This window comes from Pleurodeles waltl, chromosome 10 (genome assembly GCF_031143425.1).
Source record: "Pleurodeles waltl isolate 20211129_DDA chromosome 10, aPleWal1.hap1.20221129, whole genome shotgun sequence".
Lineage (NCBI taxonomy): Eukaryota > Metazoa > Chordata > Amphibia > Caudata > Salamandridae > Pleurodeles > Pleurodeles waltl.
Genome location: NC_090449.1, coordinates 564,891,187 through 564,917,809, shown reverse-complemented (window position 1 = coordinate 564,917,809; position 26,623 = coordinate 564,891,187).

The window sequence follows — 26,623 nt, the reverse complement described above, 5'->3', positions numbered from 1 at the left end:
ACACAGTTCCTGAAACTGTGGAATTAACACAAATGTCTGAAATACTCTAAATCAGGACTCCCTGTATTTATAGATGAAAGTCACAGATGAATCCCCAAAGACTTTCCAAACATTATATTGGTTCTCCACAACATTATATTAGATAGTGTGATCCCTCATTTGGTTCAACACTTGCTGTACAGATCTGAATGTTGACGGTGCTAATATAGCATGGAGGACATTGTTTGTCATTCCTGTGAGGGCAGCAAATTGAGGACATTAGGTTATTTTCCAGATTTGGGGACACAGCTGATAAAGTGTTTTCGGTTATGCTTAAAATTAGGTCAATAAATCTTTTCACACATCATAAAGGGTTGGGAAATAGGCTATTAAAAACCTCAAACAACACTATTTAAAATGACACTATGAACCATGTGGTCATACAAGGAGAACCCCAGTCTGAAATAAGGTTACAGGTTTCATTACAGATTCAGACTCAGAATTGCGTAAATGATTCTCAAAACAAGGTTGTAAATACAGAACCATCACAGCTTGACTAAGGCGATGAAAAATATTCAAATTAACTAGCATCGAAAGAACTAAATATTTGACAAGGGTGACACAAAACATTAAAAGGATAATCTGATCCGTAGAAAACTAGCGCTCTTCAGTTCTTTTCAGCATATAAACAATTTAAAAGTCATCTAGGCTTAGCTATCTAGGGCAAGGGAAACACCTACAGATCAGCAAGTCATAACTTAGCTAGTCATGGGCTAAATCACGCGAGGACAAAAAGTTGAAAGAAAAAGGAGAAAAAGAATTTTGAAAAACAACAGCTGAGGCAAAAGATGACTAACTAAAGTTGTCAAAAAGTAGGTACAAAGGGACGCATCAACATTTCAAAAGCTCGGTCAAGAGCCTTCTTCTTGGGTCATGGGAAAAATCCTAAGTTTCAGCAAAGCATTAAAAATTAAGGGTAAGGTGTAGGAGGTAGGCCTGGTTTGTAGTGGGTACCTTGGCTACGAACACCTTATAACAGGTACAGTTATCCCTTATTAGTGAAATGTAGTAGAGTTGTAGCAACTTAGGCTGATGGAGGTAGCTATAGCAGAGCAGCTTAGGCTGAACTAGGAGATATGCAAATCTCCTGCAATACCACTTACTGTATAGTTACACAGTATTTATACACAAGTAGAGACAATACTCAGTGTTACCAAAAAAAAGGTAGTTTATTTGGGTGACACAAGGCCAAAAATATCCTAAATGCAATATTCGTTCTGGAGGTAAGTATTATACACAATATATACACTAGACACCAAAATAAGGTAAGTAATTAGACATAGGATAGTGCAAACAATAGGAAACGCAATAGAATGTAATGGGAGAAAATTTACAAGTGTAGTGTGTAGAGAATCGCTGGCAGCATAAGAATACAGTAAAGGTTAGTAAATTACCCCACCCCAGAGCCCAGGAAAGTAGGAGTAAAGTACTGCAAGTTTCCTTAGGACACACTATACCTTGTTTTGGGGATTTTGCAGCAGCCAACCAAGTCTGCAAAGAACAACAGATGGATTATTGGACCTGAATACCTGCAAAGGAAGGAGACCAAGCCCAGAAGTCGAAAGAAGTTCAAGGAAGGACAGGAGCCCCTGCCAACCCAGAAGAGGGTGCGAAAGAAGTTTCCCTGGTTAGTTCAAGACTGCAGAAATGCACCCTAGGAAAATGCCAGTGGGTTCCTGAATGATGCAAAAGATGTCCCATGGCATGAAGATCGTTGCAGATGAGATTTCGTGTTCAAAGGCACTAACAAGCCTTGGCCACGACAAAAGTGTGTTTTTCATCAAAATGGCACTGAATGGACCCAGGAGGGACCTGGGGGGCCTCAACTCTGTGTGAGGAGGAAGAGAGGGCTCTCAACACTTTAAAGAGACCTCAGAACGTTAGCCAGCACCCCCAGAAGCCCCAGGACCTGGGTTCAAAGGAGGTGCAAAAGCAGTAGATGCAGCACAACAAAAGAAGGTCCCACGCTGCTGGAGAACAACTGAGCGCGTTGAGCGTCACAGGGTGGAGTGCTGGGGACCTTGGCCAGGCTGTGCACAAAGGAATTTTGCAAAGAGTGCACAGAGGCCTCAGGAGGCGAAGAAGACACAATACACAGGGTTACCATCGTTCTCAGGGAAGGCAAGGTCTTACCTCCTCCGAGTTGCGTCAGCAGGACCTCAGGACAGTCTATGTCAATGATGTCCACCCTCTGTGTTCTTAGGAAAATGCTTGTCACCGTGAGAGGAGTCCCAGGGTACTGGTCGTCGTCTTGGAAGGTGCCTGCTTGGAGCAGGGGAGTGACTCCATCACTCAAAGGGAGAATTCTTCAGTCCTTCTGGTGCAGGATGAAGACAGGGAGTCCCCAGAGCATGCACACCATGGAAACTGTTGCAGTTCCTGAATTGGAGCTGACGTTGCTGAAGAAAAGTGTCTCTTGTAGACACTTTGTTGCAGTTACAGCATTTATTTGGAGCAGGCTACGGTTGATCCGAAGTCAGAATGTCTGAAGTTGTTGCAGAGGATTCCTGAAGGAAACTTGCAAGCAGAATCTGTAAGAGGACCCACAGGAGAGACCCTAAATAGCCCTGAGAGGGGGATTGGCTACCTTATCAGGTATGGACCTATCAAGAGGGGTCTCTGACATTGTCTGCTAGCACTGGCCACTCAGAGCCCTCCGGAGTGCCCCCACACCTTGCAAAGCAAGATGGCTGAAGTCTGGGACACACTGGAGGAGCTCCGGGCACCACCCCTGGGGTGGTGATGGACAGGGGAGTGTTCACTCCCCTTTCCTTTGCCCAGTTTTTCCCCAGAGCAGGGGAGAAGGGGTCCCTGAACTGGTGTAGACTGGTTTATGCAAGGAGGGCACCATCTTTACCTTCAAAGCATTTCCAGAGGTTAGGAGAGGCTACCTCTCCCCAGCCTGTAACATCTATTTCCAAAGGGAGAGGGTGTAACACTCTGCTCCCAAAGGAAATGCTTTGTTCTGCCTTCCTGGGACTGAGCTGCTCAGACCCCAGGAAGACAGAACCCTGTCTGTGAGGTGGCAGGAGCTGTAGCTGCATTGCAAGTCTCAGAAAGCTGGTTTGGCAGTACTGCGGGTCCATAGTGGAGCCCCCAAGATGCATGGAATTGGCTTCCCCAATGCCAGATTTGGAATGTGGGGACAATTCCATTATCTTAGACACTTTACATGGCCATATTCGGAGTTACCATTGTGAAGCTACATATAGGTATTGACCTATATGTAGTGCACGCGTGTAATGGCATCACTTAAGTTACTTAAGTGTAGTGAAAATGGCTGCGAAATAGTGTGTGCTCTATTTCATGCAGGCTGCAGTGTCAGGCCTGTGGAAGGGTTTGACTGAGCTCCCTATGGGTGGCAAAAGAAATGCTGCAGCCCATATGTATCTCCTAGAACCCCAATGCCCTGGGTACTTAGGTACCATATACTAGGGACTTATAAGGGGGGTCCAGTGTGTCAATTGAAATTGGTAAATGAAGTCACTAGCCTATAATGACAAATCTAAAATCAGAGAGAGCATAAGCACTGAGGTTCTGGTTAGCAGAGCCTCAGTGGCACAGTCAAGCACTACTGACAACACACACATTAGGCCATAAATTATGGCCAAGCAGGATACCAGTGAGACAGGCAAAACATACTGTACTTTCCTACATAAGGGTAGAGAGATCTGTACCACTCAGACTTCAAGGGGATCCAAAGTCCAACTGGTAAACAGTATATTAAAGACTAAAGTGCAAAATGATTTGCTCATCTATTACTCCACATGAATCAGAAGGTGTAACTGCCCAATCAAAGTCCATTATGCGACATGGACATGCAACATCAGGAAAGATTCCCAATATCAAAAGGGGAAAGGCATCCATCTTAGTTCATCTCTGCGGGATGAAACAAATGTACACAGTCCATTTCCACAGTTCTTCACTGTGCTGGGTGCACAGTGACTCTTGCAGGCTCAATATGCATAAAATAATAGGACATCTGTTTGAAAGCTAACATTTCATGGGAACGTAGTCTGAAAGAAAAGTCAAAGCTGTTTTATTTTGCTAACATGGTATTTCTTTTAAAGTCAGAGGCCTAGCAAATCAACATGGCTGAACTAATGCAAATAAGATTAACATGGCATATTCATGCTAAATAATGTATATCTTTTATTCAAAATTATAAATTCAACGATAATAAGCTTTGCCAGTGTCCATGTTACAGTAGATTTAAAACAAAACATCTGTGCTAATACATTCAATTAACTGTAGTGCAGAACTGCATTTTTGACATTTGCATGTAACATTTATAGCATTACTTTTCAGAAAATCATTATCATTTTAGTACAAACCGATAATCAAAATCATAAAGAATCACAGGAAATCAAATTAAATGTTTAGACATGAAGTTTGAAGGCTTTACCACATCACTCAAGTTTAGTAGTCCACAGTGAATGCACATTAACATAAGCTTTCAGTGCACCATTTTACAGTTAATCAATTGAGACTTCAAATAATAAAATGCAAAGATTGTTACAGACAGATGATTACTGTGATGCCAAAGGTAGCAATAACATTTCTGCTAAATCTGTGACACAGCCAAGTCCAGCTTCTTGCCATTGGTCCTGCTGAGACTTGTAGATCTGCATATGTGTGTATTTTTTTTTTTTTAGCACCTACATAGCCCAAAGGCTGCAGAGCACTGTACAATGTCCAAAATAGGCATGAAGTCAACAAGTGAAAGAAGAGGTACGAGTTTGTGGACTGCCACTGCGTCCCTAAATTGTAGCAGTATTGGGGTAGTTCTGATAAATACAGGCAGGGCCAGCTTTAGCGCTGGTCGTACCCAGTGTGACAAACATTTCTGGTGCCCCCTCCCCCCATGACCTCCTCCTCGGATTCCCTCACTACCACTGGGCAAAAGTGCCCCTCATCTCTCCATAGCCCCACTCTCCCACATACTGATCTTTTGTTTTAAAGCACTGGAAAAGGTTGGCTTTACTAATAAGGATATATTTCTACCCAAACAAATCACTTTTAGCAACATTACAAATAGATTAAAGACTGGGGAAAGGAAACATAACCTCCTTACCTATTTTATGCAGTTTGCAAACAGCGCTCTGATGACACTTCCAAAAGAATCTATTTGACAAAAGCATTACTCCCCTCAGCTAGAGACATAAAATATTGACCTGCATCCTACGTGCTCTTTTCAGCAGACGTATTCACCTTCTGTGTTACTTTATGGAGAGTCAAAACTGCCACTAGACAAAACTCTGATCTTTTTCTCTAGCAGGAACATTAATCACAAGAATTATCGTGACATTTTTAATGCAGCTTGAAAACTGGCTGCACCCGTTGTAAGTTATTGGTAAATACAGCTCCCACCCTACCCCTAAGGTCAGTGCCTTCTCCTGAGGTCAGAGCCGAGAGCGACTGTGCCAGTCCCACTGCCCTAAAGCTGGCCCTTGATATGGGGACGTTCTTCTGGATCCCGGATGCTTAGATGGAAAAGGCCTTCAGCCTTCTATATCATAGTATCCTGAGAAATAGCTCAATGAAGATTAATGAAAATAAAAAAAATGAATAAGAATATCAATTGTTATGTACAGATCTATGAAATGACAAAAACGATGACACTGTCTAAAAATCTGTACTTAATTATTGTTTTATAATTATGATATAATTTTTCAGCTCACTTTCTTGTTAAATGCTCACCTGGGACACTCATTGCTGTAGAAGTAGCAAAGCACTGCTAGTTTCAGTTCAAATGGTTTTGCTCACAGCTAGTTTTTTCAGACTATGGTCATCATTTAAATCTTTGCTTTAATCTCCTGTTTTCACCTGAATTAAGATTACAACTCAGGAGCCATATCATGATCTGGCGCAGCACAGAAGGGGTTGGGGAGTTTCTTTTTGGCACCTTAGCACAGTAAATCAGGCATTGATCAACTCTTTGTGTTTGTGAGCTATGCTATGAGCAAAATGTGTACTAACTCAGAGATATTTCAAATTACTGTAAGGACTCAGGATACTTGGGGGCATATTTATACTCTGTTTGCGCCGGAATTGCGTCGTTTTTTTTTACGCAATTCCGACGCAAAACTAACTCCATATTTATACTTTGGCGTTAGACGCGTCTAGCGCCAAAGTCCATGGAGTTTGCGTCATTTTTTAGCATGGACACCTACTTTGCGTTAATTATATGCAAGGTAGGCGTTCCTGTCTAAAAAAGTGACTCCGAGGCATGTGCGCCGTATTTACACTCCTGGGCAAAATTCACGCCCGGGAGTGGGAAGGTAAAAAAAAATGACGTACGGCCGCTTTTGCACCGTTTTTTAGCGCCTGGTCAGGGCAGGCGTTAAGGGACCTGTGGGCTCGGAAGGAGCCCAGAGGTGCCCTCTCATGCCCCCAGGGACCCCCCTGTCACCCTTGCCCACCCCAGGAGGACACCCAAGGCTGGAGGGACCCATCCCAGGGACATTAAGGTAAGTTCAGGTAAGTGTTTTAAAAAAAAAAAATTGTGGCATAGGGGGGCCTGATTTGTGCCCCCCTACATGCCACTATGCCCAATGACCATGCCCAGGGGACAGAAGTCCCCTGGGCATGGCCATTGGGCAAGGGGGCATGACTCCTGTCTTTGCTAAGACAGGAGTCATTTCTATGGGGGTTGGGAGTAGAAAAAAATGGCGCAAATCGGGTTGAGGCGAAAAATTTGCCTCAGCCTGACTTGCCCCATTTTTTGACGCCCAAGCTCCATATCCCCCTACGCCGGCACTGCCTGGTGTACGTCGTTTTTTTCCACGCACACCAGGCAGCGCCGGCGGCTAACGCCGGCTAACGTCATTGATTAAATACGGCGCCCGCATGGTGCTTCAGAATGGCGTTAGCCGGCGCTAATTTTTTTGACGCAAAACTGCATTAGCGCAGTTTTGCGTCAAAAAGTATAAATATGGGCCTAAATATAAAAACAGATCCTTCTACGCCAGCAGGGTGCAGAAAACCAGATGAGGATGTGGCCCCATGTGCAAATTACCCATACCAGGTTTTTTGCCCTCACAATTCATGCCAGGTAAAACCGATGCAAATCACATGGACAAATACAGAACAGAGAATTCTACCAGGGTGGCTTTCCAGTCATACTATTGCTTAATCACCTCTTGACTGGCCTCGAGGTTGCTCTTGGCCTGTTTCCAGAAGCGTTGAATCTGGTTGCGGAGGGCCTGCATGTAACAGACCACATCCTATGGGGTTTCCTGGGAGCTTTCTCCCACCCCTCTCTTACTGTGCTTAGGGGTCCCCTGACAGCGTACCCATAGAAAAGTTCAAAAGGGCTGAACCCCATCCCTTTCTGGGGCACCTCTCTATAAGCAAAGAGAAGACATGGCAAGAGGATGTCCCAGTTATGCCACATGGCCTCAGGTTGGCCTATAACTTTTGTAATGATAAGAAGAGTGTTTAGTTCTTAAAAGCAACAATTGTCTCTTGCAAGCACAAAGTACCTGGTCTGTGTCAAAATTACATGCAGGAAGACTGCAGAGGAGGAGATGCGTGGATAATGAAGGGTGTGCATCAGACTTCTGGGCACACACAGATGATGAGTCGATTCTTTCCATCCGGCAAGGACTTTGCATCAAATTACATCATGCAGGCTTGAATCCCATTTGCGATGCTGGGTCTTTTGATGCCCAGGGACGAAACGTGGAAATCCTGGGCGTGCAGGGCGAAGTCACAGTTGCTGCATTGATCCGGTGGACGATGCGGTAGAGTTTCTGTTGCATGACTGGCACTGCGTTGATTCTGCTTACAGGAAGTCAGGCTGTGTAATTCGGGCTTGACGATGCGTTCATCTGGTGGGCTGTGCATCAAAGTTGCTGTCGCAATGCTGGTGCTGCATCGTTTTCCACTCGGGGAGTCTTTTTGGCCCTGAGACTTCAGGAACATGAGGCAAGCTCAATCCAAGCCATTGGAGAGAAATTCTGAGCAGAGTGTCGCTGGTGTTGCAGGGTGCTCCTTAATGGAGCTGCTCTCCACCTCAACTTGGGAACTACCCAGAGTTCTTTCTCCCTTTTTGCATATGTATATATACATATATATGTATATTTTTATATATATATATATATATATACATATATATGTATATATATGTGTGTGTGTGTATATACATGGGCATATATATGTGTATATATATATATATATATATATATATATATATATATATATATATATATATATCTTACCTAGACGCAGTATATATAATTTTTTTTTCCTCTGAAAAAAAACAACAAAAGTTACTGGGAGTTACATGGACGTTATAGTTAGGTTCCGAATTTACTCGTACAAAACCATAGAAATTCAGCACTTACAGTTAGAGTTATTTCAAGTAACTACAACTCGAGCCCTAACGTCACTATAACTCGCACCCTTGCCATGCATTGTTTTCTTACTAATAATTGTATTGCAAATATTACAGTGATAACATCAAAGATGCCATAGAAGATGCCATTAATGATATAAGATGTGGAGTAATTATCTGTGCATGGTGCAGACACAAGTTATAGTTCCCTTAGGTTGTAAGTTATAGTTACTTGGAATGATAACTAAAATTGCTGAATTTCTATGGTTTTGTGTGAGTAAATTCAGAACCTAGCAATAACATCCCTGTAACCTTTGTTTTTTCCAGTGAACTTCTATGGTTTTTTAACGTAAAGTAATTTGAATTACTATAGCCTAATCCTACCTCCTACGCACAGTCTTTGGCACAGCGGGGGTTGGAAGCAGGGCTGGCAATCAAGCCTTTAAAACCACTCAACCCCGCTCTGCGTTCGGCCTTTGCCCTTGCGCAGATGAAGTTGGCCACAGGGCCTGTCTCTATCAGTGGATCTGTGAGTGGGTGAATGAGTGTATGAGTGGGTCTAAAAGTGGGTGTGTGAGTTTCTGAGTGAGTCTGAGTAGGAGCATGAGTATCTGAGTGGATATGTGAGTAGGCGCTCGAGACTCTGAGTGCATGTATGAGTGAATGAATTAAAGTATGAATGAGACTGTGAAAGTTTTCTTGATTTTTTTTTGCCTATTCTCAGACATTATCGAATATCCTTGAATATCCTCAAATATCACATATGGTGAAGAAAAATCATTTTAAACCCATTATTTGACCATACAACACCCCTATAGCACACCCCTGGGGTCAGGGTACCTCCACCCTGACCCCTTATACCACTTATCATTTCTATTTTCAGCCCGGGGGACCATCTCCCATAATATAAAGAGATGGCCATAACTTTCTAGTCAGGTTGTGGCCTACCAAACAGATTGTTTCTATTCGTTTGTGCATTCACGAAAATTCACAAATTTTCACAATTTATTCATGGCCATAGATTTACAAATTTATTTTCCCTTCAATTTCTCAAAAACTACTGACTGGATTTACACTAAATAACTAAAAGCACAATCTGAGTGCTGAAAGCTGGCTTTCTGGCAAACTTGGTGAAATTCAGACAAGCGGGTTGGGCTGTATTAGTGCCTAAAAGTTCATGGGAATTAACATGAGAAATTTAACTTTTTTGACCCCCCCCTTTTTCTCAGTACCTGTGTGACGGATCACCCCAAAACTTTCCATGTGCAACAAGAATCACTAAGGCATTTCATGAAGATTCATCAAACGGTGCCAAAGATATAGGCAAGTCAAAAAGCACTTTTTCTATGGAAACATGTCCCTAACTATAACCACCTACTGGTGACTGCCAGCAGGCAGTAGGTTTTTAAATATATATATAAACATATATATGTATATTTTGGTGTCTGATCCAGTTGCACCTTTTTTTGTTCACTCTATATATATATATATATATAGAGAGAGAGAGAGAGATAGATAGATAGATAGATAGATAGATAGATAGATAGATAGATAGATAGATAGATAGATAGATAGATAGATAGATAGATAAGTACCCTCTTTCTGCCTTGGTTACCCTCACTTTTTGCATGTTGCAAGTATTTTGTGACTGTGTTCACTGGGATCCTGCTAACCAGGACCAGTGTCTATGCTCTCTCCCTTTAAACGTAGTTGCTTGGACCACACACTCCCCACATTTGGCTTACTGGTGCCCCATATAAGTCCCTAGTATATGGTACCCAGGTACCCAAGGCATTGTGGTACGTGGAGTCCCCCATGGGCTGCAGTATGTATTATGCCACCCATTAGGAGCCCATGCAAAGTGTATCTGCAGGTCTGCCATTGCAGCCTGCGTAAGAGGGTGAATGAACCCTTTTCACTACAAGTCACTGCACCAGGTCACTGTAGGTCACCTCTATGAAAGACCCATCTAGCCCAGAGGGCAGGGTGCATATGTGTGAGGGCACCCCTACATGAGCAGCACACACTCCAGCTCCATTTTCCTGGACTGCATGAGTGCGGGGACGCCATTTTACTTGTGTACTGGACATAGGTCACTAGCTATGTCAAGCTACATAATAAACTGAACCTAGGCATGTTTGGTATCAAACATGTTGGAATCATACCCAATACTGTTGCTAGTATTGGTTGTATGATTACATGCATTCTGGGGGCTCCTTAGAGAACCCCCAGCATTGTTCCTACTAGCCTTCTGGGGGTTTGCAGGCAGCCCAAGCTGCTGCCACCCCTCAGATGGGTTTCTGCCCTCCTGCTGCTTGAAGAGTTCAAGCCCAAGAAGGAAGAACAAAGGATTTCTATGGGAGAGGGAGGCAACGCCCTCTCCCTTTGGAACTAGGTATTGCATGGCTTGGGAAAGGTAGCCTCCCCAAACCACTGGTATACTGCCAAACCAGCTCTCTGAGCCTTGCAATGCAGCTACAGCTGCTGCCACCGCACAGACAGGGTTCTGCCCTCCTGAGGTCTGAGTACTCAGTCCCAGGGAGGCAGAACCAAGCATTTCCTTTGGGAGCAGGGTGTTACACCCTCTCCCTTTGGAAATAGGTGTTACAGGCTGGGGAGGGGTAGCCTCCCCTATCCTCTGGAAATGCTTTGAAGGACACATTTGGTGCCTTCCTTGCATAAACCAGTCTGCACTAGTTCAGGGACCTCCAGTCCCTGCTCTGGTGCAAAACTGAACAATGGAAAGGGGCGTAACCACTCCCCTGTCCATCACCACCCCAGGGGTGGTGCCCAGAGCTTCTCCAGAGGGCTCCTTGATTCTGCCATCTTGAATCCAAGGTGGGCAGAGGCCTCTGGGAGCATCTGAATGGCCAGGTCAGAGCCCCCTCCTGATTGGTGGTCACCTGGCAGAGTGACCAATCTGCCTTTCAGGCCTATTTAGGGTTTCCCTCTTGGGTGGATCCTCTGATTCAGCTTGCAAGATTCCAACAGGTCTCCTCTGCAACCTCTACTTTGACTTCTGGTGACTGGAACAGCGACTGGGCCCTCCATGAACTGACAATCTGCATCCATGAGGAAGACTCTGCTTGCAACATTGTTTCTTCAGCTCCTTCCAGCTTCTGGAACATTTACCTGGCTGTGCATCCTCTGAGGGTGACAAGTCTTCAGTCTGCATGAGAAGGAAGAAGGAATCTCCCTAGGAGTGAAGGAGTCACTCCCCTGCACCTGCAGGCACCAACTGCAAAGACGACTGGCTGTGTGGATCTCCTCTCATCCTAAGCTGCATGGATCCTGCACCATGGGTGGTGGTCTGGAGTGGTACCCTTGGTCCTCTCTGCCAGCTGTCCAACTTTGATGGGGTAAGCCCTTGCCTTCCCATGCAGGACAGTACCCCCATGCACCACGTCTCTTGCAGCTACCAAGGCTTGTTGGCATCTCCTCCAAGGGATCTTTAGCCGCTATGTAGGCCTAGCCCCCAGCACTCTTCCCTGTGATGCACAGCCTTCTGAATGCTTCTCCTGCGGCATGGGACCCTTCTCCAGTTGTGCTGCATAGGCTCCTCTGCGACTCCTGGTCCTTCTCCAAAGGTCCTCCTTTGGGGGCTGCTGTTTCTTCTGTGGACTCTCTGCATTGCTGAAGGTCCCCTGGGACTTCCCCAATGGGTTGAGTCCTCCTGGACCTTGCTGGTCCCCGGCATCTGCACTTTTGTCTACTGCAACTCTTGCCTTTGCCAAGACTTCTTGGTGGCTTTTCCAAGCCACAGACAGACTGAAATCTTCCATCCGACATGGGACATTGCATTCTCCAAGGATTCTTCACTGACTCCAGGGCTGCATTGCTGACTGTATTCGTCCTACCATCAACCAACTCCTACAACCAGAAATGGGTGGGTAGTGGCTCCGGCCACCACCGGACACTTATGCGACTTCTGGACTTGGTCCCCTACTTTTTCAGGTCTTCCTCTTTGGGAATCCACTGCTGGTTTCTTGCAGTCTTCCCTGGGTGTTGCATTATTCTTCTTTTCACTCATTTTGGTGGTTTGGGGAAAATCCAGTAACTTACTACTTCCTTCCTGGTCACTGGGGGACACTGTGGTACTTACCTCTTGGAGTTCCTAGTTCCTCCAGCTCCCTGCTACAGATTCCACTTACCTGGGTGGGGGTCCTGCATTTGTATTCCATGGTTTGGGCTCTCCCTAGGGTCATTATTGCCTATTGCAATTGCACTGTTTTCTACTTCTATTTATGCCTATTTCTGATTACTAGGTCACATATTTAGTGTGTTTTACTTACCTCCTATTGCCCATCTAATACCTTTGGTAATTGAGTCACTAAAATAAAGTATCTTTCTTATTGTAACACTGTGTGGTTCTTTCATGTGTGTAAGCGCTGTGTAACTATAAATGGTATTGCATGAGCTATGCATGTCTCTTAGATAAGCCTTGGCTGCTAATCCACAGCTATACACTTACAATTGCCTTACCACTCTGTCACTTGGTACTTTCCACAGGAAAGACCACTTATTGACTAGGGGTATGCAATGTACTTTGTATCAGTCTCCTAAATTTGGGTAAGCTAGGGGTTTGGCATAGCCCTTGCTCCAAACTTCTGTAGGGAGACTAAGGGGCCTATTTATAATTTTTGATGCAAAACCGCACTAACGCAATTTTGCATCAAAAAGTTTAGCACTGGCTTGCGCCATTCCTGAGCGCCAGCCGGGTGCCATATTTATGGAATGGCACAAGCCGGCGCAAAGGAGGGCTAGCGTAAAAAAAGTGATGTTAGCCAGGTGGGGAAGGGGGTTTTGCACCAAAAACTTACATTAGACTGGTTAGAGGTAAAAAATGCCTCTAACCAGCCTAGCGATAGTTTATGATGCAAAACGATCCATACCACATGAATCCTGTCTTAGAAAGGACAGGAGTCATGCCCACCACCCCAATGGCTAGCACAGGGGACCAGTGTCCCCTGGGCATGGCCATTGCACCCTGTGCCATGGAGGGGGCCCCAAGTTGGCCCCCGATGGCACTCTAATTTAAAAAAATATATTTACCTATACTTACCATACTTACCTGGGATGGGGTCCCCCATCCTCCGGTGTCCCTCTGGTGTGGGTGGGTTGTTCCTGGGGCTTGAGGAGGGCACCTGTGGACCTATTCCATGGTGCTCAACCATGGAAATGGGTCCACAAGTCCCCTAATGACGGAGGCAAATCCGCCGGCCGCATTTCAACATTCCCGCTGGGCCGTAACATTGCAGCCGGCTCTTAATGGAGCCGGAGGCAATGTGGCGGTGCGGCAGGTACAGCGGCACCCGTCGCGCTTTCCATTGTCTGCCAAGCAGACAGTGGAAATCACGATGGGGCTGTGCCAGGGGGCCCCTGCATTACCCATGGCAAGTGCACAGGAAGTGCAGGGGCCCCCAGGGGCCCCGCAAGTCCCCTTACACCAGCCTTTCCATGGCGGTGTCTACCTCCATGGTCTGGTTGGCGGTAAGGGGAGTCAAAATCCCCAGGGCAGCACTGCTTGCAGCGCTGCCCTGGCGGATTGCGACTGCTGGGACCGCCGTGGCGGTATACTGCCAGTCCCGGCGATGTGACCGCTGCGGTCAAAATGTGGCATTTCGTACCGCAAGCCTGTTGGCGGTACGAACGCCACTTTAACCCTGGCAGTCGGTGACCGGCAGGGTTAAAATGAGACCCTATGTCTTCAGCGGAGAACACAACACAGGCCATGGATTCACAATATGTAAGCCTCACTTTCCAAGAGTTGAGGGAGTTGTGTTCAGATAGAAAAATGAAGACAGTAAGGCACCCTAACAACAGTCTGCTCCTAGGCCCCCTGCTCTAGGCTGACCAGGACAATGCTGGCAGTCAGGAGGAAGAGGAGGGTGCAGAATCTTACCCCCCAGTGTTAGAGAGACAGGATCTAGACACTTAGGAGGGTCAACAGGGCCCCTTAGAGGACCAGAGAGCCCCTAGTAAACCCCCAGCACAACTGGGAGCACTACTGGTAGTGGGAGAGGAAGCCATACAAGTAGATCCTGCTTTGTACCTAGAGGGCTGGTTGAGAAGGTGATAAAGAATAGGGACAGATCCTCCTCTGCCCACTTTTATGTCCCCTCAGTATCTGAGAGGACACACTGCTCAACTTCAGGTGGAGATTCCCTAGACAGGGAGCTCAGGCAAATGAGACTGGAGGAGGCCGAGCTGAGGCTGCAACAGCAACAGCAACAGCTAGCCCTAGATAGGGGGGCCATGGCACTGGAAAGAGAGAGGCAGGGTTTGGGGTTAGCACCCCATGGTGGCAGCCATTTTAGTTTCAGGGAGCACAGGGTCAAGGAGGACTCTTTTGACTCTAGAAACTTAAACAAGGTGGTCCCCCCTACAAGGTGGTGAATGACATCTACAAATGGTTCACTGCTTTAGAGAGGGCACTTAAGGTACAGAGGGTCCCCAGAAAGACAGTGGGCAGCTATTTTGTGGCTCTCCTTCTTTGACAAGGGGAGAGACAGACTCCTTACTGTTGGGAAGGAGGATGCAAACAGCTACTCAATGCTCAAAACAGCTCTTCTGGATGGGTTTGGTCTAACCACTGAACAATACAAGTTCAGGGAGACCAGGAAAGAGTCTTCACAATATTGTGGAGTGGCCTGTGAAAGCTCTGGAATGCTGGTTGCATGTGAGCAAAGTCAGTGATTATCAGGGCTTATACAACCTGATTCTGAGTAAGCAAATTTTGAACAACTTTGTGTCTGATTTGTTTCATCAGTACCTGGTCGACTCCGATCTGATCTCTCCCCAAGAATTGGGAAAGAAGGCAGAAATGGGGGCCTGCACCAGGGTGAGCAGAAAAGCTCACACACAGGGTGACCACAAAAAGGAAGATATAGGTAAGCACCTGGCGAAGAGTGGGGACAAGGAAGAATCCAAAGAGTCTTCATCAGGCCAACAAAATACCTCTGGGGGTGGGGGCAAATCATCTTCCTCCTTCAAAAAGCCTCGATGTTATGTCTATAAGAACAAAGGCCATACTCCAGGAGAAAGCTCCTACCCTAAGAAAAGGGGCAAGCCAACCACCAATTCCAACCCCACTTCTACTTCAAGTGCCCTAGCAATAGCAGCACTGGTGGGACATCTAACAGTAGTCAGTCTAAGGGCGGAAGAATCCACTCCCTTGGCAGAACCTACACCAGAGGAGCTTCAAGCTGAGACTGCTGAGCTCTTGGGTACAGGGGGACATGCTAGGGACGAGTTCAGTAGGGCACAAAGGATTTGTCCCACACTGGAGGACTTGATGCAGCAATCTGTCACTAAAGAGGCAGGGGATGTCAGTGGCACCCACAAGGTGCATTGGGAAGACAACCTCTTATACTCAGAGACAAGAGACCCCACAGCTGGTGCCACTAGGAGGTTGGTGGTCCCTCTGCAGTACAGAATTTTTTTGTTAACCCTACCACATGACATTCCCCTAGCAGTTCACCGGGGGCAAAGCAAAACTTGTGACAGATTTGTCCCTCACTTTCACTGGCCCCATATGTCAGAAGACACAAAGGAGTTTTGTCGTTCCTTTGTCACCTGTCAAGCCAGTGGCAAGACAGGTGGCACCTCAAAGGCCCCCTTAATTTCACATCCGGTGGTTGTGGTAACCTTTGAGAGGGTTGGGGTGGATATTGCTGCCCCCCCCCCCCAGACCCTCCCACAGCATCTGGGAACATATTCATTCTGTTGATAGTGGACCATGCCACCAGGTACCCAGAAGCTATTCCCCATAGGACCACTACACCTCCTGCAGTGGCCAAAGCCCTTCGGGGAATCTTTTCAACAGTGGCTTTTCCTAAAGAGGTGGTGTCGGGCAGAGATGCAAACTTCATGTATGCATACCTGAAAGCAATTTGGAAGGAGGGTGGTGTTACTTTTAAGTTCACCATCCCTTACCATCCCTAAACTAATGGTTTGGTGGAGAGGTTTAATAAAATCTCAAAGGCATGCTCGTGGTACTCTCTGAAAAACTCAGGAGGAAATGAGATGTCTAACTGTCATACCTCCTCTTCACCTATAGGGAGGTCCCTAAGAAGGGTCTGGGTTACAGCCCATTTGAATTTCTGTTTGGGAACCCTGTTATGTGTCCTCTTGCTCTTGTAGGGGAAGGCTGGAAGCAACCTCTCAAGCCTCCCAAGCAAGACATAGTGGCCTCAGATCAAGGATGGCTGAGTATATGAAGAACGCCACTAAAAACCTTCCGACCAGCCAAGAGCTGCAAAAGCAATGGCGTGACCAGAAGGCTATATTGACCGTATAGCAGCCAGGGCACAAAGTGTGGGTCCTGGAGCTTGTAGCTCCTAGGGCACTCTAGGAGAAGTGGAGTAGTCCCCACACAATAGTGGAGAAAAAGGGTGAGGTCAACTACCTGGTAGACTTGGGCGCTCCCAGAAGCCCTCCAGGGTGCTTCATGTGAACTGCCTAAAGCCCTACTATGACAGGGCTGATATGACCCTGCTCATGGCCACTGATGAGGGACAGGAAGAAGAAAGTGACCTTCTCCCTGACCTCTTCTCCCACATTGCAGCTGATGGCTCAGTTGAAGGGGTAGTCCTAGCTGACTGCCTCTCTGGGCCACAAAAAGAAGACTGCAGGAACCTCCTGGAACAGTTCTCAGAACTTCTTGACACCCGGTCAAACCACATGGTGTGATCACAACATTGACACAGGGGACAGCTTGCCAATCAAAAGTAACATTTCCAGGCACCCTGACCATGTCAGAGACTGCATCAAATCTGAAGTTCAGAAGATGTTAGACCTGGGAGTCACTGAGCACTCAGACAGCCATTGGGCTAGTCCTGTGGTTCTAGTCCCAAAACCTTACTCACAAAATGGAAAGAGAGAAATCAGGGTTTGTTTTGACTATGGAGGGCTCAACACTGTATCAAAAACAGATGCTCACCCTATTCCTAGGGCAGATGAGCTAATAGATACACAGGCATCTGCCAAGTATCTGAGCACATTTAATTTGACTGCTGGATATTGGCACATCAAATTATCAAATGATGCTAAACCCAAAACAGCATTTTCAACCATTGGAGGGCACTATCAGTTTACAGTGATGCCTTTTGGCCTGTAAAATGCACCTGACACATTTCAGAGGCTGGTAAATACAGTCCTCCAAGGATTGTAAGCCTATAGCCAGCTTATCTTGATGATATAGCTGTCTTTAGCTCCACGTGGGAGGCTCACCTCCTTCACCTGTTGAATGTTTTGGAGGCTCTGCAGAAAGCAGGCCTCACTGTCGAGACCTCCAAGTGCCAGATAGGGCAGGAAAAGGCTGTATATCTGGGCCACCCAGTAGGTAGGGGCCTGATTAAACCACTGCAGGGGTATATATATCGGAGCTATCGATAAGATGGGATAATGAGTGGTATCCTGGTTATTCATTTAATTATTTAGCAAAAAATGTTGAAAATGATGAAAAGATTGCCCCTTTTTTGTGTAATGAATTTTTGGGAGAAGTTATGTGACAATGAACTAGTATTGAAGGGAATTTTGAATTATTAGAGTTGGTTGAGTATTGTTTTTTCTGATGTATAGGATTGTTAAATGGGTAGTATATATATTTTCTCTATGTCTATTGGTAAACAGGATATAAATGAGGAGGGGGAGGGGGTGCAGTTTGTATTTTGACTTTTTGAAATAAGGTGGGCTATGAAGAAGACCGTTCAGGTTGAAACGCGTTGCCCGTAGCCATGTATGTTACTTCAGTTTCGTGTTACCGGTTTGGAATAAATCTACGATTGTGCAGCAGTACAGAGTGCCGGTGTTCTCCTTTGACTGTGGATTGGGAGAAAAATGTTCAATAATTACGGAGCCTGCATCCGGAATCGTGCACCGGCCCTGTAGGTGGTCGCAGTCAGCTGCTGCAGGACTTTGCTTTATTATATATATATATATATATATATATATATATATATATATATATATATATATATGTAATGAGACAAATTAGAAGCATTGACAAACGTTCAAATATTTATTTATCTTCTCCTCTTCGCCGACCAGCTCTTTTCCTTCATAAACAGCAAACTCCTCAGGGGCAGCGATACACAACCCTACACAGTGATGTGTGTGCATGTCTGTACATATGGTCAAATTAAATAAATTCCCTACACAAATTAGGTAGGTGCCCTCAATTCTGCCATGTCAACATGCATATGCAAATATTCAAAACTGCGCTTGTGCATGAGCTGACAGCTGCATTAATGCACACACAGATGTCACACACTGCCATCAGAGTCAAAACCAGGCAATTCCTGTGAGAGTAACAACTTGAGGACATTAGTTATTTTCCAGCTTTGGAGACACCGCTGATCAAGTGTTTTTGGTTATGCTTTAAACGAGGTCACTAAGGCCCTCATTTTGACATTGGCAGTAAATCCCACTTACTGCCACGCTGACTGCCACCAACATGCCACCACCGCAGAGGATATTCGTTCACCATATTATGACACACAAACCAATCCGTCACTATTCAGCCACATACACAATTCCGCCACACCAAAGGTCAGTGATAAACTGGCAGTATCCAAACCCACACTGTTACGCCAACAGAACAACACCCACCACATTATGACCCACGAATAACCACAGTGGACATTCAATGGCGGTAAACCATTGACAGTACATACCACCACGCTCAAAATACACACACACAAGCAAAACAACACCACATTGGACAATTCAATACACACACCTGACACCCATACACATACCACACCCACCCAATAACACCACTAGAAAATACACACCCACATTACCCACAACCCTTTACGACTACAAACATTTGCCACCAGAGAGAGACAGCAAGACCACTGACACAACCAGTGCCACACACTACTCACACCTATGCACCACTCAGGTACCCCACATCACACACCCCAACAAATTACCCTACACAACCTCACCTACACACCTCACACAACACCCATGGCACTACAAAGACACCCCCAATTCTCACAGGAGGAGGTAAGTCATCAGGGTAGAGCCACAGCTATTTAGAGCACAGGTGTAGCAGATATCGATAGCTAGGAAGATGGAGCTATGGCGGAGGTTCGTGGACAGGTTCAATGCCTTGGGACAGCACCCAAGAACTAGGGATGACATCAGGAAGAGGTGGAACAACCTATGGCGGAAGGTACGTTCCATTGCAGCAAGACACCAACTTGCTGCACATGGGACTGGCAGTGGACCCCACCTCCTCCCCCACAACTAACAGCATGGGAGGAGCAAGTCTTGGCAATCATGCTTCCTGAGGGCCTGGCCAGAGTAGGAGGAAGACTGGACTCTGGTAAGTCGACTCTCTAGTACTACTACTCCCCTACCTGCATGCCATCACAAACCCTCACCGTCACCCTCACTCCCATCACTCCACCACCTCCGACACACCCCACCATCACATCTCACTCATCCCAATGCCAAGCCCTGCATGCCCTACTAATGCATGGACATCACACACGGCCCTGCATGGACACCTATCACTAAAGCATGCGCACTAGAGAGAATCAGCTAGCCCACCACATACCAACTTACACAAGTGAAAGCAGCCAGGGCAAATACAACGAAAGAGGGCAAGCTACCAATGCACAATATATCACACACAGAAACAATAACACATCATTTGCATCCCTACAGGTATCCCAGCCAATGTCACTGGAGAGGAGGTGCCAGCAATATCCAGTCCTCCAACTGAAGAGGCCCACAGTGATGACAGCAACTCTGGTCACCTGGATCTGGATGGCCAACCTGGCCCATAAGGACCTCTGGACAGTCGGCTACCCAAGCCCAGTCACAGACAACTGCAGAACCTCCCCCATCTGGAAACACCACCACAGCACCCACCCAGTGTACCAATACCTCTGTCCCCAGGACACGTCAATCAGCAGTGTGTCCACCTCTACAGGGACCCCAGGGCACACCTCAAACCCATGACAATCAGGGACCTGGGATCAGTGGCAGTGGGCACACGGTTCAGGGGACAGAGGCACAGGACAAAAGGGAAACTGGGAGGACTGCTGTGCACCAGGGGGAGGACAGGCCCAGGGAACTGACTCACCAGGAGGCACTTGCAGAGATCCTGGGAACATACCATCATTCCCAGGACACGATGGGCCAGATCCTTGACAATGTGCAGGAGAACAGGCGGCTGCAGGAGGGACAGTACCAGGGGATCAGGGAGGACTTGCAGGCCATCAACACCACCCTGGTCTCCATAGCAGGGGTGCTGGCAGACATGGCCAATATTATGAGGGAGGCAGTCACACAACAGTGGGCCCCTGCCACTAGCCAGACATCTGAACTGCCTTCCACCTCCGCTGCTGCTAGTGGAAAGGAGGCCCGGCCACAGGAGTCACAGGCCACTAGCACCCCTCCCCCTGCAGAAGAAGAACCACTCTGCAAAAGTTCTCTGCGATCCAGGCAGAAGCCAGCGACTATTGCCAAGGACCCCGACATTAAATGAGACTCTCCTGATTGTTACCCTTGGGTCCCACACAGTCACCATGTCCACCTTGAACTGCCATTGCTTCCCTTCCTATGTCCCCATGGACAATGCACCTGTGCTACAGACTGGAACTATACCCTGGAATTTCCTCCCTCATCACCCCATTCCATTGCACTTGCCCCTCAATATCTTAGCACTTCAATATACACCCTAGGAAAAAAATAGAAGTATGGAGTATGTCACATGTTCTTTAAGTATGTATACGTTTAACCATGTACAAACATTGCAATTCAACCGTACAGTAAATGAGCACATATGAAAGACTTGTAGTTGGCTGCAGTGATCACACTAGGATCTATTGTGAGGCACCAACATCTTTAAAATGAATTGCCAAAGGGTTCAGTAAGTGGGCATAGAAGTGGGAAATTACAGCATGCAAGTGCCAAAGAATTTCATAATAATGTCAATGACGTGAAGTAACACTTTCTTACATGTGTGTTATTGGAAATATTGTCTGATCACTGCTGTTCTGTTGTCCTCATCCTCTGCCACATCACTGTCCACAGGGTCCACTGCTGCCACACGGGCATCTCCAAACTCCTCCTCCTGCAGAAAAGGCACATGGTGTCTCAGGGCAAGGTTGTGCAACATACAGCATGCCACGATTATCTGGCAGACCTTTTTGGGTGAGTAGCACAGGGATCCACCTGTTAGATGGAAGCACCGAAACCTGGCGTTCAGAAGGCCAAAAGTTCTTTCTACGATCCTTCTGGTTTGCCCATGTGCCTCCTTGTAACGTTCTTCTGCCCTTGCCCTGGCATTCCTCACAGGGGTCAGTAGCCATGAGAGGAGGGGGTAACGAGAGTCACCTGCAAATATTGAGAGACACATTTAGCCACACACTATCCCATATGGCCCACACCACACCCATACACCAATATATAATGGGTGGGGACCAGGGCTCACCTATTAGCCACACCCTGTGCCTCTGTAGTGGTCCCATCACATTTGGGATGCTGCTATTCCTCAGGACAAAGGCATCATGTACTGACCCAGGATACATACCATTGACATGGGAGATGTACTGGTCCGCCAAGCACACCATCTGTACATTCATTGAGTGGAAACTCTTATGATTTCTGACCACCTATTCATTCTGCTGGGGGGGGACAAATGCAATATGTGTTCCATAAATTGCCCCAATTATGTTGAGGATATGTCCCATTGCATAGACGTCAGCCTTCACTGTGTCCAAATCTTCCACCTGGGAAATATAATGTAGCTGCACATGTGTTTAATCAGGGCAGACAACACTCTGGTCAGCACAATTGAGAACATTGCCTGTGACATTCCTCCTGCCAAGCCCACTGTCACTTGGAAATAACCAGTTGCCAGGAAATGGAGCACTGATAGAACTTACACAAGAGGGGGGATCCCAGTGGGGTGACGGATATCAGATATCATGTCAGGCTCCAATTGGGCACACATCTGTGATTGTGGCCCTGTCAAGTCTATAGGTGAGGATGATGTGCCTGTCCTCCATTGTTGCCAAGTCCACCAGGGGTCTGTACATGGCGGTATGTCTCCATCTCCTATTCATCCTCAGCAGTAGCAATCTAAGGGACAAAAGAGTAAGGAGCCGGTCACAAACTGAACAATGGTGCCACAACAGTACAATGCATGCTGTCAAATTGTAATGGGTCAGTGAGAATTGTCCTGTTTGTCTAAATTTAAACAGTGACACAGTAATTATCCAGGGCATGTCCCCCTCTGAAATGGCATCCGCCTGTCCTGTGTGGAGAGACAGGTGAAAGTGAGGTAATTCCGCTGACGTTGTGCGCCGTTGTGGGAGGTGGTCGGGAACCACCGTGCAACTCCGCATTGGTTGACATTGGGCCCTATGGTTTACAGTGGCCAGTGGTGATGTATGCCAGGGATGACGGTATGCACCGCCATGGACGTGACTGCCATTTTCAATCTGATTCCTCACTTGCTACCTCACCTTCAACAGGAGAGGACCTACACTCCATGTGCTGCTGTGACCTGTGTCTGGAACCTACCATTGCCATGTGACTGGGGAAAGGCCCCTGATTTCACTTCGGTGGACTTGGAGAGACTGATGGATGGGGTCCTACCCCAGTACGGACTGCTGTATGGGCCTCCAGACCAACAGGTGAGTACACTGGTGGCACGATGCATGTGGCATGAATGCATGGAGTGGTGTGTGAAGGCCTTGTGTAAGGGGTATGGGTGGATGTCCCCTGGGCGGCGTAGAGGTTGTGTGCTGGGCCATGTGCGTGAAAATGGTGATGTGAAGGGGTATAGTGGGCCATAGTTGTAACAGGCAGGACTGTCTAACTAATACTATTTTGCTGTGTGTATTATCTCTGCAGGTCAGTGCCCATCAAAAGAAGGGTATATGGCGTGACATCGCCAAGGACGTGCGGACCCTGGGAGTCTACGGCAAGCGGAGCACCCACTGTCGGAAACGGTGGGAGAACATGAGACACTGGGCACAGAAGACGGCGGAGGCCCAGCTGGGGATGGCCTCCCAACAAGGAAGGGGTGCGTGTCGAACCCTGACCCCCCTGATGGCCCACATACTGGCAGTGGCCTATCCTGAGCTGGACGGGCGCTTGAGGGCATCACAGCAGCCACAAGGGGGTGAGTACAGTGCCCATCATTACAACTTAGGCATGGTTGGGTGGTATCCGAGTGGGGGATATGTGTCGGTGGGTGCCCCTAGGCCAGGCCTGAGATTTTAGCATAGGTCCCCTGGTGGCAAGGGTCCAGAAGGGATAATCCTGCTACCTAGCTCATAGGCATCCACTACTGGTCAGGGCTCTGTGGGTCCCAGGTGTACTGGATTTGCTGGTGTGTGCCCCTCCCCATGCCTTGGTGGCTAGCAATATCACTAGTAGTGCAATGCATAGTGTGTAGGCCTGTACCCTGTGTGTGAGTGTGCTGTGTATGCCAATGGTGGTGTTGGTGCAGCCATTGGCCAAGTGTATCCTTTGTCTCCCTCCCCTTTTTGTTTTGTCACCCTGTCCTTATGTGCATTACGATCATGTGGCGGAATAGCAGAGGCACTGGTGATGGAGGGAGCTGCATCCCACAGGACCCAGGAGGTGGAGTCCACAGACGGTGAGGGCACCAGTGGGACGGAGGGCGAGGGGAGCACCATGGGGGAGACTGGAGCGGACAGTTCAGCCACAGATAACTCCTCTGATGGCAGCTCCCTGTTGGAGGCGGACACCTCTGTGACTACACCAGCTACAGGTACAGCCACCAACCCCCATGCCAGCAAGGGGGCATCTCCTTCACCCCAGGGACCTAAGGCCCTGCATCAGTGAGCCCTGCTGCCATGAGTGAGGAGGCTATTGACCTCCTGAGATCTATCTCTGTAGGGCAGTCAACCATTGTGAATGCCATCCAGGGTCTGGCAGCCCAGATGCAACAGACTAACGCATTTCTGGAGGGCATTCACACTGGCTTGGTGGCCCAACAGAGATTGATCCAGGCTCTGGCCTCCTCTCTGATGCAGCCATTGTCCCTGTTTCCACCCTCCCCCCTTCAACTTCCTCTTCCCAATCCCATTCCCCTCAAACCCAACCTATCCCAAGCACACAGTCAGACGAGCATGCACATAAGACAAGACACAAGAGTGGCATAGGCAAACACAAGCACCACACATCATCCCACAGGCACTCTCACAAACATCATCCAGATGCAGACATCCCAACATCCACAATTTCCACTGTCCCCTCCTCCTCCACCTCCCTCCCAGTTCTGTCTACCCTCACACCTGCATGCACTACATCCTCATCCACTACCAGCATCACCACCACACCTAGCAGAACACACACCTCACTGGCAGACACCTTCACAACAGCCATGCACATGTCCCCTGTGTCCTTTCCCCTGTGTCTCTCCCCCCTCCTAAAGTACATAAACGCAAGCACTCAGACACCTAACAGACATACACCTTACGACAGCATCCAGCCCATCCATCTGTACCCAAAATCAGCAGCCAGGTGCCCCTTACAACCACTCCCCCTTCCTCCACTCCCAAACCTTCTTCCTCTTCTGCCCCAATGTCCCTAAAAAGCTTTTCCTATCCACCATTGACCTCTTCCCTACCCCTCCCCCATCCTGCACATCTGCCCAGGGTGGCACAAACCCAGCCAAGCACCTCAGCCACCCAGTCTATGGGCCCAGTAGTCACCACACCCACTCGTGGTGGGAAAGGATCCAGGGCACATGTCCTGAGGATGAAGGAGCCTGCACCAGGCAGCCTCGAGGGTAAGGAGTCTGAACCAGCTGTTGCCAGGAAGACAAGGAGCCTGCCCCAGCTGCTGCCAGAAAGACCAAGGAGCCTGCCCCAGCTGCTGCCAGGAAGACCAAGGAGCCTGCCCCAGCTGCTGCCAGGAAGATCAAGAAGCCAGCACCAGCAGGCAGGAAGGGCAAGGGGCCTGGTGCAGGAACTCTGACGAAGCCCCCACCACCAACCATGGTTGTGCAGCCATCAGAGGCTGCAGGGGACGGGCTGGAGCTTCCCCCCACCAGCAGCAGCAGCACCACCACCACCAGTGTGCAGCCATCGGAGGCTGCAGGGGATGGGCTGGAGCTTTCCCCCACCAGCGGCTGCAGTAGTACCACTGCCACCACTGAGCAGCCGTCACCGCCGGCGGATGGTATGTAGTCCTTCCTCCATGGGCTGCTGTGAGGCCTGCCGCCTGTAAATCCAGTGGGTATGACACTGACCTGAGAGACTGTGACCTTGCACTCCACAGGATCAAGAGCACAGGGCACGATGCCCCCTCCAGAACCAGTTAGGAAGTCACCCACCAACCCCAGCCTCCCCAGGATCAAGAGCACAGGGCACGATGCCCACCTCCAGAACCAGTGGGTAAGACACCCACCAACCCCAGCCTCCCCAGGATCAAGATCATAGGGCACAATGCCACCTCCAGAACCACAGGGGAAGTCACCCAATCAAGAGACTGTGGCCTTGCACTCCCCAGGACCAAGCACAGGGCATGTTGCCCCCTCCAGAACCAGTGGTCTTGTTTCATCTCCCGGCTGAAGTGCCACCCAACCCATCCCATTAAGGTGCCTGCCTATTTTCCAACTGATGCCCCTGCAGTGTTCTCTCCATGTTGATGCAGGTGACAAGTGGGGCCTTGGACTTTGGCCTGTGGCCATGTGGGCCACGCATACTGAGGACTGGGCAGTGTCCCTGGAACTGTATAATTGTAAATATCTATTACATTGGCTAAATCTTTATTTATACTGTGTTGATCCTATTACACACACGTTAGTGAACTCATTTTGTTCTTGCGTTATTCAGCCAATTTAGGGGGAATAACTTGTTTTCTTGTGCATCTGGTTGTGTGTATGGTGTGTGTATGTCGGGTTTGTGTTGTGCGTGTGTGTGTCACTCTCTTTTTCCTCCCCACTCCCTTTTGTGCTCGGTGTCTGTACTCACCGTCGTCTTCGCCGTCGGTGTTCGTGGTGGAGCAGCACGTAGAAGACCATGGGGAAGACATGCAGCTCGGGCTCCATGGCGGCGTGGTTGTTCTCTGTGTCTCCAATGGTGAGTCCTTTCCCTTCTGAGCTCAGTTTCCCCCAGGCTTTTGATGTCGCTGGTACCGCCCCAGAAAAGGTGGAGGATTGGCATTGACTTCTGCCTCGCGGTAGGCAGCTACTGCCGTGGTGCCTGTTGTTTCCGCCCTGGCAGTCAGTGTGGTAAAGTGGCT